The following is a 15990-nucleotide window of genomic DNA, read 5'->3' as shown; positions in this document are numbered from 1 at the left end:
GCTGTCCATCCAGCCAGAGATTACTAGTCGTTGCAGTATGGGATGAAAGGCATTCAGAGTCACTAGGGCCATGATGTCCAAGGGAAACATGCATCTCCAAGACCAACAAGGCTACAGGCTCACCCTCACACACAGCTCCAAGCATCTCACCTGCCATGAGGCTCCTTCCCCTTACCTTGCTCCCCCGTGCCTTCCTCCACACTAGGAGCCGCTAGTCTGGCTGGAGGCTGCCTCTCTCGGACGAGGAGGCGCAGGGTAGGAACATCCCCTGTAAGCAGCAGACAAGAAAACCCTTCAGAACACCGCCGGGGTGGCCATCTGTAGAGCAGTGATGTGCAGCACCGCTCCAGGCAGTGATAGACCTGTGAAGCCTCAAGGGGATTCCTTTGAAGCCATGTTTCCAAGGCACTCTGAGGCCCTCCCTCACTCTGGCTCCTGTCCAGCTCTTCATTTCTAGCCTAAAACACCCTTTCCTGTGGGAGTGCTTTTCTACTGCTCTACCCTGTCCACACCAGGAACAGTGGGGCTCACAGGGATGTGCTGGTGACCTACGAGAGACTCTTTGGGGCCCTAACTTCACACGAGGGAAACAGAGCCTGCGATACTTTGTCGGATCTCACAGGCCAGGAATCAGCTGCTCCATTACCTTTCTCAGCTTTGAGATCAGGTCTTCCCTCTTTCCCTTTCTGAGGTGGCCTTGGAGCTCTCACACACGGCTTCTCAGGGGAAGTCTCCAGCTCAAGCCTGGAGACAGAAAAAAAGGGCTCTGCTGTGATGGAAGGGCACCACATTTCCACTGCAGCCCCTCCTTTGCAAATTATGCTCACCATAGGCACACAGGCGCATGCCAGAGCTGTTAGGAACCCCACCCTTTCCCAAGTAGAATATACAGAATATGCCAGATTGTGGAGGACTGCTGTAGGAAATGCAGTAACTCAGTGCAGACCCGGCCGTTGGAAGGCGTTAGTCCCTAATCACTTCCTGAGCAGCCTTCGCCAACCCTCGCAGCACAGCACTCCCACACACGCAGTGAGAAGCTGCTTGCTGGGTCAGCTGGAGGCTAAGAAGCAAGCAAACATACTCACTTGGGAAGGACAACGCCAGGCCCAGCAAGGGCCTGAGCAGCAACCTTTCTGATGGCTGTGAGGGCTGAATCGCTTATATCTGGCACCTGAGAGTGACAGAGCACTGGAACAGGTTGCCCAGGGAGGTTGTGGAGTCTCCTTCTCTGGAGAGATTCAAAACACGCCTGTATGCAACCCTGGCTAACATGTTCTAGGTGACCCTGCTTAAGCAGGGAGGTTGGCGTAGATGATCTCCAGAGGTCTCTTCCAGCCTTACCCATTCTGTGATTCTGTGATTCCCCTGTACAGTTAGTAACAACCGGCACAAACTGAACCACAGGAAGTTCCGCCTGAATGTAAGGAGGAATTTCTTTCCTGTGAGAGTGCCAAACTTCTGGAGTATGTTCAAGGAGCAGTGGAGGGTCCTGGTCTGGGACCCACTGCAACAAAGGTTGCAGAAAAGGCCCTGGCCAAGAGAATGGACTGAAAAGATCCCACGGACTGGGACAGAAGGAAAACACAGAGCTGGCAAGTAGGGCTAGGCTACAGCCTGCTTGCATCTGCAGCTTAGCCCTTGAGGGGCTCAGCCTGCTTTCACAGCTGTGCTTCCCAGCTGCACCTGAATGCCCAGGCTGAAGGACAGGCCTGCACTAGGGACCTGGGGAAAGGCAAGGGACTGCAGCAGCTTCCTTGGTGGCACACAGCAGTAATGTTCTACAGCCTCGGTGAAACTGCTGAACTCCCTGCTCCACAATCCCAAACACAGCCAAAAGAGGCCCGGAGTCAAATGTAATCCTGACCTCAAGGGGTGCTAAATCCTGGCTTTCTGGAAGACTTCTGGAGGAAATCTAATGGGAAAAAAAACTACACAAGACCTGCCCTTCTCTTGGACTCTTTGCTGGGCATTCAGACACGGGATCCTGGGCTGCGTGTCTCTCTGCTTGGACCCAGGACAGCTCTTCCCAGGGTCTTCTATGTTACTGACTCTGGGCAGGGAGCTGGCACTGCTCGAGACTAGGACTGCCCACCTGTCCAGACAGGTTGTGGCAGGCCACGGGAAAGACATTCACCTGGACTTTGCTAGGGTTTCCAAAGAGCAAGAAAGCTGGAGACGTGCAAAACTTACCCCAAGAAGAGCTTCTACCAGCTGTTCCTGCCCATTCAGCCTTTGCAGAAGGCCTTTGTAAAATCCCATTTTCACCTTCTTGCCCTGGATGACAAGCATGCCAATGCCCTTCAAAACAAGAGCAACGTTCTTCCCACTCACAAGGCAGCAGGAGAGAGGGTACATGGTCCCTTCTATGCAAGCCTCCACTGTTTTCTGATCAACAGAGAAGGCCGAGGCTATGCGAGCATACTTCAGGGGCTCAGCTTGCTTATGACCTAGGCAACAACAACAGAGCAACGCAGTCACCAACAGAGCACTGCAGCAGGCTCAAGCAGAGTGTTGGCAACTTGAAGCTCTCCCAGCAAGACCATGCTCCAGCGCTGTTTTCTTCAGCCCTCTGGGAAAGTCCATAAAGGAGGCTGATGTCATCCCTCCCTGGCAGAAGTTCAAAACTCTCTGCAGCCTCATAGGCCAAGGGTACAGTGATGCTTCCTTCCTGGCCAAAGCAGAAAGAAAGAGTCTCAGCCATCTCTGATGACCAGGAAGCAGGATGGCAGGACAAGGAGAGGAGAGAAGGGGTCAGTTCCCAGGAGAACGCAGTGGTCACCAAAGCACACGATCCCACAGGATGATGTGAGATCTCATTAATTGTGCCTACACACTCCGGGCATGTCAGGTTTGAAGAGACTTAGCTGTGCTGCATCACAGTGGGTGCAATGAAGAAGGAAAACACATGGACTGCATAACAGCCCTTAGTCTTACCGGGTCAGTCTTCATTAGAGATGAACATTAATTAATCATAATCATCACCTTAAACTTTCTGGTTGCCCCCAGGCCCTCAGAACTGCACAGTGCATCCTTCCCCTCCACCTCCCAGCCCCGCCCCCCAACCTCCCACACACACACACTAGAGTTCCCTTCTGTCGCAAGGCTCTCTGTGGCTGGCTTCCACCCACTTCTCACCAGAAGCGATTTCTAAGAGACGGCAGCAATGCTACTGTTTGCCCTTACAAGGTCTGCTGTGCCATAAACATGGAACAACAGCTCCTACCACATCAGATTAGAAGCAGCAGCCCCCAAACATCTGGCATGGAGCCCACTGTTAAGGCAAGTGCACGCGCGAGAGAGAGTTTCCCTTGCTTCTGCATGGTGATACCATGGTAATAAGAGAAAACAGAAGCTGGTCCCAGGACCAGCCAGGTTGTATTGTCCCTGGTCCTGCCAGGCATGGCAAAGCAGCAATTATCCACACCCCACACATGCTGCCAGGCAAAGCCAAAGTTTCAATCTGTCCTCTTACCAGGAGCACAAGCCTTGTCATCGGTGAGGCCATGAAGCTCTGCAAGATTCTTTGAAAGGTGAAACATGGGTCTGCAAACAGTCAGAAGACCATTCTTTCTATCAACAACCTGCTCTGTAACAACGCTGAAGGTCCCAAGTTGAATAACCCTCACGTCCTGTGAACAGAAGCAAAGAGGAGAATTAGATGGACAAACAGACTGTGCACTTGTCAGAGCATGGCCATAGTGCTCTGGGCCCTGCCCACTCCTGGTGTGCAAAGGGGCAAGAGGGAACGCTCTGGAAAGCTTGGGAGAAGCCCTGAAGAAGCCCTTTGGGAGAACTTTCCAGATGCTTTCCTAACCCTCCTCCTCCTCTCCTTCTCCAAAGGGCAAGTAACCATCCCTCACATCCGGAAGATCCATCAACGGGTTTCCAAGAACAGAGATAACCTCAGAAGAATGTGCCAGGCTCCCTCTTTGGCCTTTCACTCTGCCAGAGGGGCCTAGACAAGACCCAGGAAGCCTCGGACCCTTCCTCCAACTGAAACTGGACTGCAGATCTCTCATCAGGGCTGACGGGGAGGAAAAGGGTGGCAGACTCACCTTGTTTCGCACCAGCTGCTCCATAATGTAGGCTGACACACCTCCCCAGATACGCAGACTCTCTGGAAAGCAAGGGAAATACTTGTCATGCTCTGGGTTGGCTAGCTCACAGCTGTTCAGCACACACCTAACCAAGGAGATGACAAGAGCAGGCAGAATCCAAGAGACACCCCCTCCCCCAAACTAACCCCATGCCTGACAGGAACTGCAGAGCTGAGGCAGGCACTGCCTTCAGGCTAGAACCTGCCCTCTGACCCCAGCAGAGGTCTGCACCCAAACCAGAGGCCTGGAGAGGCACAGACATGCAGATCCTGCCACCCACGCAAGGGCTGCACAAGGGGGTTGTGAGGCTGTCCCAGCCCCGACACAGGCCATGCTGCAGGGAAAACCCCACTCGGGTTCCCAGATGGGCTGGGCCCTGCAGCTGCGTTCACCTCAGCCATAGCCCCCATGCATGGCCAACCTGGCTGTGAGGGAGGGCAGTGGGGCACTGCACTGTGCCCACCTCACAGTGACACAGCGGAGGCTGCTGCCATGGTGGTGGCAAGGAGGATCTGCCAACTGACTGCATTCCAACCCCTAGCAATGACCTGGCACGGATCAAAGCGTTGTTCTCAGCACTCGAAAAAATGGTTCCTTCCCTTGCCAGTTAGTCTGTTCATGAAACTTGCAGGGAACCACTGTTAAGCACCGTTCAACCTGGAGAGGTGTTTTTGACCTACTGCCTGCAGCAGCACCTTAGGGTCTGGGAGGGAAGGAAACTGATCTGTGAGAGGGATAAACTGCCACCCAGGAAGTCCTTGTGGGAGGACAGCCTGCAGCCCATCCACCTGGGGAGCACTCTTAGCAGATTCCCTGTCCATAGAATTTGGCAGGAGAGTCACGGATGGTGGAGAGGAGGATGCCAGGCTTTGAGAACACAGGCACACGCGGGGAACCCATCAGCAATGCTCATCCCCTTCCTGCAGCACCCCTCAATGTAGCCAGCATGGGTCTTCGCTCAGGGCAGTGGTGGGATTCAGCTGGTGGCCCCAGGCACCAAGGTCTATCGGAGATGCCCTGTGGTGTCTGTCCAGCATCTGCTTGCCAGGTCCTGCCTGCTGTAGGCACTTTTGCTGGACACCCAGGCATCTCGTGAGGCTCAGGAGGAATCCATTTAGGCCACTAAATGGAGTACCTGCCCTGAATTATGCTACATGCGCCACAATGCAGGGGTGTACATGTGTCAAAGCTTCCTAAGGAATGGAGCTCTGAGGGCTGCAGGGAACTCAGTGACTAAGGAGAAGGTTATTTCTCCCAGGCTGGGGCAGCTAGTACATTTCCTATGGCCAGGGAATCCCCCAGCTGATGCCATGGAAGAGGGGGTGTTGCTCATCATTGCCCGGTGTGAGCTTGCAATCACTTGCACACGGCTTGGATCACCTCAGATTTCACTTAGTGTTTCCATGTGAGCAACTGATTCCTGTCCTCCATCGCCTTGGACTAGAATGGCAGTGGAGACAAGGAGCTTGCATGCACGCATCTCTTTGGTGCACACGGCAGCTGAGGGACGAGCAATCCCAGAACACAAAGTCACTCCTTTGGCTGGGCCTTTGCTCCTGAGCTGCACCAGGCTCCTGGCTCAGAGGGAGCTCACAGTAGCCTGGCAGCACTGCACAGAGCCAGCTCTGGCCAGGAGCAGCTCCTCTGGGAGGGGAGATTTCCTCCGGGAGAAATCCACATGGCCCTTTCCGTGGGAAGTCTCTGGCTGCAGGGCAGTGCTGCTGAGGTTACCAGAGGGCTCGTCGAAAACTAGCACATCGCACAGCGGATGGGATCTTTCCTGAGAGCTCTCATCCTCTGCGGTGTGCATCAGGTGGTGTTGCTTCAGGGCAGGCCTTTGCTGCCACATCGCCAGAGGGACGGGGCATCATGGCTACACCCAGCATGCTCCGGTCCCCCACAGCTAAGGCAGCACTGTGGATCGGCAAAAGCTGACTCCTGTCCTGCTTCCATGGTAGGACCCGTGAAGAGGCAGTGCCCATAGAGCTGTATGCCCCAGCTCACCAAACCCCTGTGTAGCAGACTGTTCTTGCTGCACTGCTTCTAGAGCGGCACCAGTTATTGGCCTTGTCACACAGGCTGAAGGACCGTGTGGAGCCTGAAAGCAGAGTTGTGGCTGACCCTTGCATGGTGAGGTCACAGCTGCACACACATTTAGTGACAGGGTAAACTCCAGATCTTAACATGTCAAAAAGATGCCTTCAGAAGCAGCTCTAAGAAACGGACTCGCTCACGGGTGTTGCACAGATCTCTGCTTTGAACACACAAGGAGCTATGGCACCTCTGGGAGAGGAGGAAGCCATTCCACTTTCTTCTGCACTTGGGAACTTCTCTCCTTCCACTTCAAGAGCCAAGGACACTCTGGAAAGAGCAGGTGTCATTCGCTTATGGCCAGCACCTTTCCAGAGATTTCAGCCCCAGCTTGCCTCTATGAGACAAAAGAACATCAAGCAAGGAAGCAACGAGGGAGCGTTTGGCTAGCAGATGATGAACACAGTCTTAATCACACATAAAGAGGGAAGGATAGTTTGTAGGCACAGCCAGCCATCACATTCCTCCCTTTCCAAACTCCCAAGTCCCTTTTCAGGGATGGTTGCTTCCCAGCTGTGCACCCGTGTGCTCCTGCATCCAAATGTAAGCAGAGGCAAGAGAGCCACAAAGGTTGCAAATACTCAGTCCTAGCTACTGGAGAGAAATACTGCAAGTGTTACAGAATCACAGAATCAGGGAATGGTTGAGGTTGGAAGGCACGTCTGGAGGGCATCTAGTCTAACCCCCCTGCTCCAGCAGGGTCACCTAAAGGACATTGCACAAGATCAGCCCCAGGCAGGTTTTGACTGTCTCCTGGGAAGGAGACTCCACAACCTCTCTGGGCAACCTGTTCCAGTGCTCTGTCACTCTCCCAGGAAGGAAGTCTTTCCTCATATTTCAGGTGGAACATGCTGTGTTTCAGTTTGTGCCTGTTGCTCCTTGTCCTATTGCTTGTCCCACCACTGAAAAGAGGTCCCTTCCAACCTCAACAATTCTGTGCTTCTATGTTTCTGTGAGCAGAAGAGTAGCCCCTGACCTGCTGGCTACTCTTCATAAGGCACCCCAGGATATCATTGGCTGCCTTTGCCACAAGGGCACCTTGCCAGCTCATGGTCATCTTGGTGTCCTCTGGGACCCCCAGGGCTCTCTCTGTGGAGCTGCTTCCCAGCAGGTCAGCCCAGGCAAGTATAGCACGCCCCCTTGCCTTCCTCAGGTGTGGGGAAGCTGGGGCAGGTGGCACCTGCTTCTGGGATGTTGCTCTGTTTGAGCGGAGCTAGAGCAGCAGTCTAAGGCAAGGGCTGCCTTGGCCAGGGCCCCTCTGCAGTTCTGTGGAGACTGATGCCATGCAGGGACGGCGCCTGGCTGTGTGAGCCATGTGTCGTTACAGCCTCTGGGCTTCCCGTGCTGCCACACAAGTCAGCTGGAAGAGACTTTTCCCAAGGGCTTGTTTTAGTTCGACCTGATGCCCATATGCAGATCTGCAAGGAGTGGTAAATACTGGAAAGCTAGGTAGAGAAGTGCTCCATTCTCAGCAGGTGGCTGGGTGCCTCCGCAGCCTTTCCTCCAACCATCTCGTGCCTGTTTTACCCCTTTCTCCCTTTGCTGTTGGCCCTGTAGCAACCGCAGGCTCTGCAGGTGCGCTTCTCCCTTGTGTTCTTGAGAGCAAGCTTTTGGCCAGGCAGGGAAGCAGCCATGGGATCAGGAAGGGACAGTTAGGATTTACAGTTGCATATCCATAATTAGTGATTGCAGTTAGTAAAGGCAGCAGTAGCATGGTATTTCTCTGGCTTTTATAACCATGGAGATGCCTGTCAGTTAGTTTTGTGCAAGGAACAGCAGAGTTTTGATTAGGAAATGTGGGAGGGATCCTAAGCCATCGGGACAGATGCCACTTCCTCACTGGAGGAGCTGGCAGGGTGGATCTCAAATGTGGGCCAGAGAGCCAAGGAGGGGCAACTCTCCTGCCTTTGCCATGGCCAGACTGCTGGCGCTGGCTGGGGCTTCTCTGGGCCAGAGCAAGGGGGACTGCAAGAGTAAGTTGTGCAAGCTGTCCCACTGTTGCCAAAGGGCTGGTAGAGATCTGTTGCTTTGCCAAAAAAATTGATGGTCTCACGTGAAAACCCACCATTCTTGTCAGCTACCTATTGCTGCTGTGAGATGGTATTTAGAGGGAAAGTGGCACACAGAAGCGTATCTCTAGTCAGCCTTCTTCCTTAAGGCATTTGAGACTGCTCCACAGAAGTACACTTGTAAGATGAGGAGCAAGGTCACAATATCTTTGCAAGTATCTTAGGTGTGAATACTTGTGGTGTGGTGGTCTTTGGAGAAGGGCAGGCGAGTTCTTGGGAGCTGACTGTCAAGGGACTGAGTCCTTCCCATAGCAGATCTGTTTGGAGGAGTGCCTTGGAATGGGAGCAGCAAGGCAAAAATGCCCTGCAAGGGATGCGCAGCCCAGGTCTCTCTTCCTTCCATGTGCAGTCTCTGCAAGTTACCCACACCATCCTGCTGTAGCGTGACCTGCCTCTGATGCAATGGGGAAATAAAAAAGCACCCCATGTGTAGACAAATTGTGCTAGATGTGGTGTGTTTACGTGCTGACACTGCTGACCCTGGCAAGGTGGCAAGGTGCCGGATTTTGCCTGCACTTTCTGGGGGTATGAGGAGCCCCACGTAGCTGTAGCTGCATTGCTCAGAGTAGCTGGAGTCAAGGCAGTGGTGGTGAGCACATCCATCCTACCACTAGCCTCCCAGCTGTTTGGCATGCATGCCCCCTCTCTTCTTGAAGCATTTTACCACCGGCTCCATTTGGGAAGGCCTAAATTCAAGAGCTGTGTCATGGCACGTACTGCTCTGGTGATGGCTCAGTGCCACATTTTCTCCTCTGGCATCACTCCCTGAATTCTCAGAGGATGATCAGTAGCAAATGGCAAGGCATCATCAAGGCCAGGGCCCAGGTCTCTGTGCTCTCTGACTGACTGTCAGTACCAAGAAAGGGAAATGGCATCCTGTTGCCCTCATGTAGGTGCTCCAGGGCAAAGGCTCACAGCTCAGATTGCAGGAAAGGCAAGACCAATTTCCCCTTTTCTGATTTGTGCCTAGAGTGACAGAGTGGAGATGTCCGAGGACCTAGAGAGAGTCTTGGCAGGAGATGAAAGCTGTTTGTAGAAGACTGTTATGTTTGGAGAGATAACAGCATAATCAAGGGACTTGGGAGTGGCCCAAGTGAGCTTCTGCTCTGGGAGGTTTTGCACTTCCCAGTCTCTTGTGACTTGGCAACAGATAGGGCAGTAGCAGGTACGTCGATGCCGTTTGCACTTGTGAGGCGAATTGTGCCTCTGAACCTGGCAGGCCAACAGCATGCCCCTAGCTTTGGTGATGACGGTGAGGTCCCGTGTGTCTCAGCGCCTCATAAACAGGGAGCAGGCCCATTGCTGCTGCTTGTGCTTTTGCGGTCAGTTGTGCATCAGTATGTGATTGGCAACCAGCACGCACATTGCTGCTGTTTGTGCTTGGTTAGGTCAATTGTGCCCGAGTCCCCAACAGGCCAGGAGCAGATCTATGGCTTCATGGCTGACTGTGAGTGAGGTCACCTCAGCCTCAGTAGCTGGCAGTTCAGCTCGATCCATATTGCTGATGGTTGTGTTTTTGAAGTCACTGGGCGTCAGGATCTGCTAGGCCACCAGCAGCCATATTGCTCCCTTTTGTCCTGGACAGGTGACTTTTGCTTCAAGGAAGAGCATCAAGCACCTTTCTGCTTTTGTGCTTGTGAGGTCCCTTGTGCCTCTGTGCCTCATAGGCCAGCAGCAAGCACATGGCTTCAATGCAGGCTCTGAGGTCACTTCTGTTTCAGCATGTGAGAGGCCAGTGAGGGGCATGTGGCTTCTGTTCTTGCTTGTGCGGTCACACTTGCTTTACTATCTGATAGGGCAGCAGATGGCATATGGCTTTGGTGAAGACTGTGAGGTCACCGCTTCCTGAGAACGGGATAGGCAAACGGCAAGCAAACTCCTTTGAATACATGTGAATACACGTTGTTAGGCTGCTTGTGCACCCGTAAATGGCAAGGACGAGGCAGAAATGTCACTGCTGTTTGTGGTCATGAGGTCCCCGGTGCCTCAGTGCCTGACAGGGCAGTGCTAAGCCCCTGCCTGATGTTAGTGCTGGTGAGGTCACTTCTGCCTGAGCCCCTCCAAAGCCTGTGCCAGGCCCATGGCTGCTGTTCGTGGCTGTAAAGTCACTTGTGCGCCAGCGCCTGCTAGGCCAGTGCCAGGCCCATGGCTGCTGTTCGTGGTGGCAGAGTCACTTGTGCCGCAGTGCCTGATAGGGCAACGCTCGGACACTGGCTGCTATTTCTGGTTGTGAGGTCACTTCTGCCTGAGGCCCTGATAGGCCAGTGTCAGGCCCATGGCTGATGCTATGGATTGGGAGGTCACTTCGGCCTCAGGGCCTTACAGGCCTGACTGGGCCCATGGCTGAGGTTAGTGGTTGTTTGGTCACCTGTGCACCAGTGCCTGATAGGCCAGTGCTAGGCCCATGGCTGGTATTAGGGATTGTGAAGTCACTTGTGCACCAGGGCCTGATTGGCCAGTGCTGGTCACATGGCTCCTCTTTGTCGTTGTGAGGTCATTTCTGCCTCAGTTGCTGACAGGGCAATGCGAGGATCCTAGCTGCTATTAGAGCTTGTGAGGTCACTTCTCCTGAGGCCCTGATAGACCCGTGCTAGGCCCATGGCTGATGTTAGGAGCCGTGACATCACTTGTGCCTCATTGCCTTATAGGCCTGCTGCTGTTGTTGGTTGTGAGGTGACTTGCACACCAGTGGCTCAGAGGCCAGTGCTGGTGATGTGATTGACGTTTTGCTTGTGAGATCACTTCTGCCTGAGCCTTAATTGCCAGTGCTATGGGCATTGCTGCTGTCAGTGGTTGTGAGGTCACTTGTGCCTTGGTGCATGATAGGTCAGCGCCAGGCACACAGCTGTTGTTTGTGCTTCTAAGGTCCCTTCTGCCTGAGGACCTGATAAGTCAGTGCTAGGCCCATGGCTGGTGTTTGTGGTGTGAGGTCATTGTGCTACAGTGACTGACAGGCCGGTGTTAGGCCCCTGGATGTTACCTGTGGCTGTTCCTCAGTGCCTGATAGACCAGCAGTAGGTTCAGAGCTGCTGTTTCAGATGTGACATACCTTATGGCTCAGTACCTAACAGGCTGGTGCTAGGCATGTGGCTGCTGTTTGTGACTGGGAGGTCACCTCTGCCTCAGTGTCTGATAGGACTGTGCGAGGCCCATGGCCGACGTTTCTGGTTGTGAGGTCACTTGTGCAGCAGTAACATCTCTGAGGGTGGTAGGCCTTTGGCTGCCTTTTATGGCTCTGCGTTCTCTTGTGCCCCAGGGCCTGACAGGGCAGCGCTGGTCATCTAGCTGTTTTGTGTGGCATTGAGATCCCTTGTGCCTTGGTTCCTGACAGGCCACTACTAGGTTCTTGGCTGCTGGTTTTGGCTGTGAGGTCACTTGTGCTCCTTTGCCTGAGAGCACAGGGCTGGTCACACAGTTGAGGTTTCTGCTTGTGAGGTCACTTCTCCTGAGGCTGTAATGGCCAGGGCTGTGGCCCTTGCTGCCTGGTTTGATTGTGAGGTCACTTGTGCCTCAGTGCCTGATAGGCCAGCGCTGGTCAGATGGCTGGTGTTTGTGGCTGTGAGGTCAGTTGAGCACCAGTGCCTCATAGGCCAGTGCCATGCTCACAGCTGCTGTTTGTGATGGGGAGGTCCCTTGTGCACCACTGCCTCATAGGCCACTGCTGGTCATGTGCTAGCTCTTTATAGTTGTGAAGTCACTTGTTCCTCAGTACCTAACAGGCCAGTGCTGGTCACATGGCTACTGTTTGTGGTTATGATGTCACTTATGCCTGACGACCTGATGGGCCAGTTGTAGACCTATGTCTGCAGTTTGCGCTTATGAGGTCACTTGTGCACCAGTGCCCAATAGGCCACTACCATGCACAAAGCTCTTGTTTCTGCTTGTGAGGTCACTTCTCCTGAGCCCTCATAGGCACATCCTGGTCACTGTGCTTGTGAGGTCAGTTCTGCCTCAGCATCTGATTCGCTGGTGCTGGGCCCATTGCTCCTCATGGTTCTTGGGAGGTCACTGGTGCGTCTGGGCCTGATTGGCCAGTGGTGGTCATGTGCTTGCTGCTTGTGCTGTTAGATCGCTTCTGCCTGAGGCCCTGATTGGCCATACCGAGGCCCTTGGATGGTGTTTGCGGTGACAAGGTCACTTGTGCCTCGATGCCTAATAGGCCAGTACTCGGCCCACGGCTGCTGCTTGTTGCTGTGAGATCATTTCTGCCTGAGGCCGCGATAAGGCCGTGCTGGTCATGGGGCTGGTGCTTGTGGCTGTGACATCGCTTCCACCAGAGGCCCATGGATACGTTTGTGTTTGTGAGGTCTCTTCTTCCTCAGTGCCTGATGGGCCATTGCTGGTCATGCGGGTGCTGTTTGTGGTTCTGAGGTCACTCATGCCCCAATGACTGGTAGCCAGTACAGTGAGGTCCCTTGTGCCTTAGTGCGTGACAGGCCAGTGCCAGGCACACAGCTGCTGTTTGTGGTTCTCTGGCTGCTGTTTGTGGTTCTGAAGTCAACTCTGCCTGAGGCCCTGAGAGGCCAGTGGTGGTCATGTGACTGCTGTTTGTGGCTGTGAGGTCACTTGAGCCTCAGTGCCGGGTAGGCTGGCCCTGGCCACATGGCTCATATTTGTGGGTGGTAGGTCCCTTGTGCCTCAGTGCCTGATAGGCCAGTAGCAAGCACAGGTTTTCTGTGCAGATGGGAGGTCCCTTGTGCCTCAGTGCCTGATAGGTTATGAGCAGGCTCATGGCTTTTAAGCTGACCTGGAGATCACGTTTTCTCAGTAGCTGATAGTCCAGGCACAGGAACATTGTGCGTGTTGTCTTTCTGAGCTCGGTTCTGTCTCAGGACATTGATAATATTTTCTGTTTTCTTGTTTTCAATTGTGGGCTGTGTTGATGAGCATCAGGTGTGAGGTTTTACTGGTGATGCTCACCAGGGAGGTACTAAAACCAGGGCAGCATGAGTCAGGGGAGCTTTGTTAGGAAATGTAAAATGAGTTCACCACTAGTGGAAATTCTGGAAAACTGGCCGAATATAAACATACCTCAAATGTCAGTAAGGGTAGAGTAATCACCCTCTGTCAGGGAGAATGGCCACTGCAGACTCGAGAAGGGGACAGCCTCTTAGTATGGCCTCTGGGTGGTTCATTTGGAGGGTGGGAATTGGTCTACTGGTATATTTCGGATAACTGGGCATTTATGCATCCTGGAGGATTCAGAGATTGAAGTCAGGCAAGATGCAGGCCTGTGCAGCAAATGCTGCGAGACATGAGGAATAGCTCTGCCCCTGCTTCTCCTCCCTCTGAACCTGCTTCTGCTCAAGCTTCTAACCTATATTTGTCACTTCCCATGGCAAAATAGTATGCCACCCTGCAAGCGCCTATGACTGGAGCTGTGATTCCTAAGCCAGGTGTAGTGACACCAGCGACACCAGTCCAGCAGCCCCACACACTGGTCCTTTGTGTCTATGTTTATTGGCCATGGGCTCTGGGAGATCTAGTTCAAAGGGCACAGCAAATGCCCCAGGTGCAGGAAGACCTAGAGAAGGCAGCTTGACTGCTTTCTACAAGAGTAGAGGGACAGCTCACTTTTTTTTTTTTGGGGGGGGGCGTTCAAGTCTTGTTACAAGAGATCTTTCAGCTAGAGGATAGGAAATGAACATTGGAAGAGGGATAAGGAATTGGCAGACTGAGGTGGAAACCATCAACCTTGACCAGGAGCAGATCAACATCGAGATTCTAATACTACAAATGATTGGGTAGCATGTGAAACTGAGTGTCAAAATCCAGTCTTAGCAGTAAGAACTAATGGTCGTTAACTCAGGAGAGGTACTTTCATTAGCAAAAGCGTGAGGAACACCCGAGCAATTTTTGGAGTAGCTTGAGGCAAAACCAATTAAGCTCTGGAGGAATGTCTGTGGGAAATGTTAATGGAAGGGTGGCAGTGAGTGCATTTGTCCTGCCAGCAGCCCCAGGAATCCAGGAGTATTTCAGAAAGCATGCTCCATGGTGGCAGGGAAAGAATCTACAGAAGGTACAATCATTAGCAACTTTCTTACACAGTGGAAGGTCAGAAAGAGAAAGAGAAGGGAAAACTACAGCAGGAGGAAGCGAGTATGTTGATCACAGCATTAAGAGGAATTGCAAGGATGCAAGGAAGGGGAATAAATGTGAGAGGATGAGGCCCAAGAGGAAGAGGGACCAGAGGAGCAGGAATGGGTACAAAACAGGAACCCTTTCCTGGGAGGCTCAACAGGAATGGGGCCTGGGGTTGCTGATCTGATTCTGAATGGAATTACAGTATAATGTCCTTCCCCTTGTAATACCCCTTCACCGCCTGTCAGGAAAGCAAAATTGGACCCCCATGGGAACACTGGCATTCTGTTGGAATGATGCTGTGGAAACCCTCCAAGAGCTAACAAGACTCAAGGACAAGGGAGAGAGGATCTTGGGAAACAGTATTGCAAAGGACAACCGGCTCCAGCCGAATTACCATAAGGAAACCACAACACTTTGAAGAACGTGAGGAACAGAGAGGACAAAAACAGCAGAATAACCCAGAGGAACCTACAAGTTCATTAGGGCTTATTAACCTATTAAAGTGCACTCCCCTAAATGAATAATGACATGGTAATGACATGATAATGATGTTACCACCTTCTTCTCTGCTTCTTATGCTAATTAACTCGGATGTTAAAGCACAAGCACAGAGCAAGAATGTGATGTTATAAAACTGTAACCAACAGAAAAATCTGTATAAAGTACTTCCTGAAAAGTGTTTATAGATAAAGAATGAGAAAGGGAGAAGGTGTGCTAGCTTTGTGGATCTACCACCTAGCACCCATGCCTGTGCAGAAATGAAATAAACAAGTATCTCGATCCTGTGCGTCTATTGGTTGCTTACACATCCAGTAAAAGAACCCAGTTTGGGGACAACACTGGTACGGCCCAGCCATGCGATCATGCCTCTGGGTCAACGTGCCCTGTCTGTGCTCCTTTTCCCACGGAACAGTCTGGCTCGCTTTAATCACCTATCTCCTCCAAATCTGCTGAATTTTCCCATGCAGTAGGTGTGCTCTGACACTTTGTCTCTGTGTACGATCTGGTCGACACAGTTTTCAGGTTACAGGCTGTTTGCAGGTGTTCACAGATGTCTGTCTGCATGGATACATAGTTGTTGTTTACATGGCAGCCTATTCCACCTGGCTCTGTGTTCTCTACCAAACTTCCTTTTCACCAGCACCCGGCAAGCCCAGAGGACAGCACCAGCTATCACTTAGGTTCCACAAGGCCAGGTATGCTGGGAGGCTGCTGGAGACTCCCTGGGAGCTCCATTTACAACAGTCTTACAGATAGTCCAGCACATGCACCAGATTTTTGGCTTGTGCATTCAGATGGGTGCGGACATATATTATTAAGTTTCATTTCATTTGCCCTTTCCAGGTTCCTTTGCACTTCTGTGCCCTTCAAGCACCCGACTGCTGTACTTTCCCCAACAAACTGGATACTAGTATCACAAGGACACCCTACCTGAATCTCTGAAGAGCTGCTTCTGCAGAACCGAAAACATTTCTGGTGGCTGAGTCAAGACACTCACTTGGAGGCAGCCTTCCCCCACCTCCTGCACACACCGACTTAGTAGACAGATGTATGGCTTTGCCTAGGAGGATAAATCCAGTGATTTATTTATAGCCCGAGTCTGGTGCATGCCAGGTCTGGCAGGTAAAAGGCATACAAGATACGTTCAC

The sequence above is a fragment of the Rhea pennata genome, unplaced genomic scaffold (assembly GCF_028389875.1).
Source record: "Rhea pennata isolate bPtePen1 unplaced genomic scaffold, bPtePen1.pri scaffold_26, whole genome shotgun sequence".
In the NCBI taxonomy this organism is placed as follows: Eukaryota; Metazoa; Chordata; class Aves; order Rheiformes; family Rheidae; genus Rhea; species Rhea pennata.
This window is presented reverse-complemented; position numbering follows the sequence as displayed.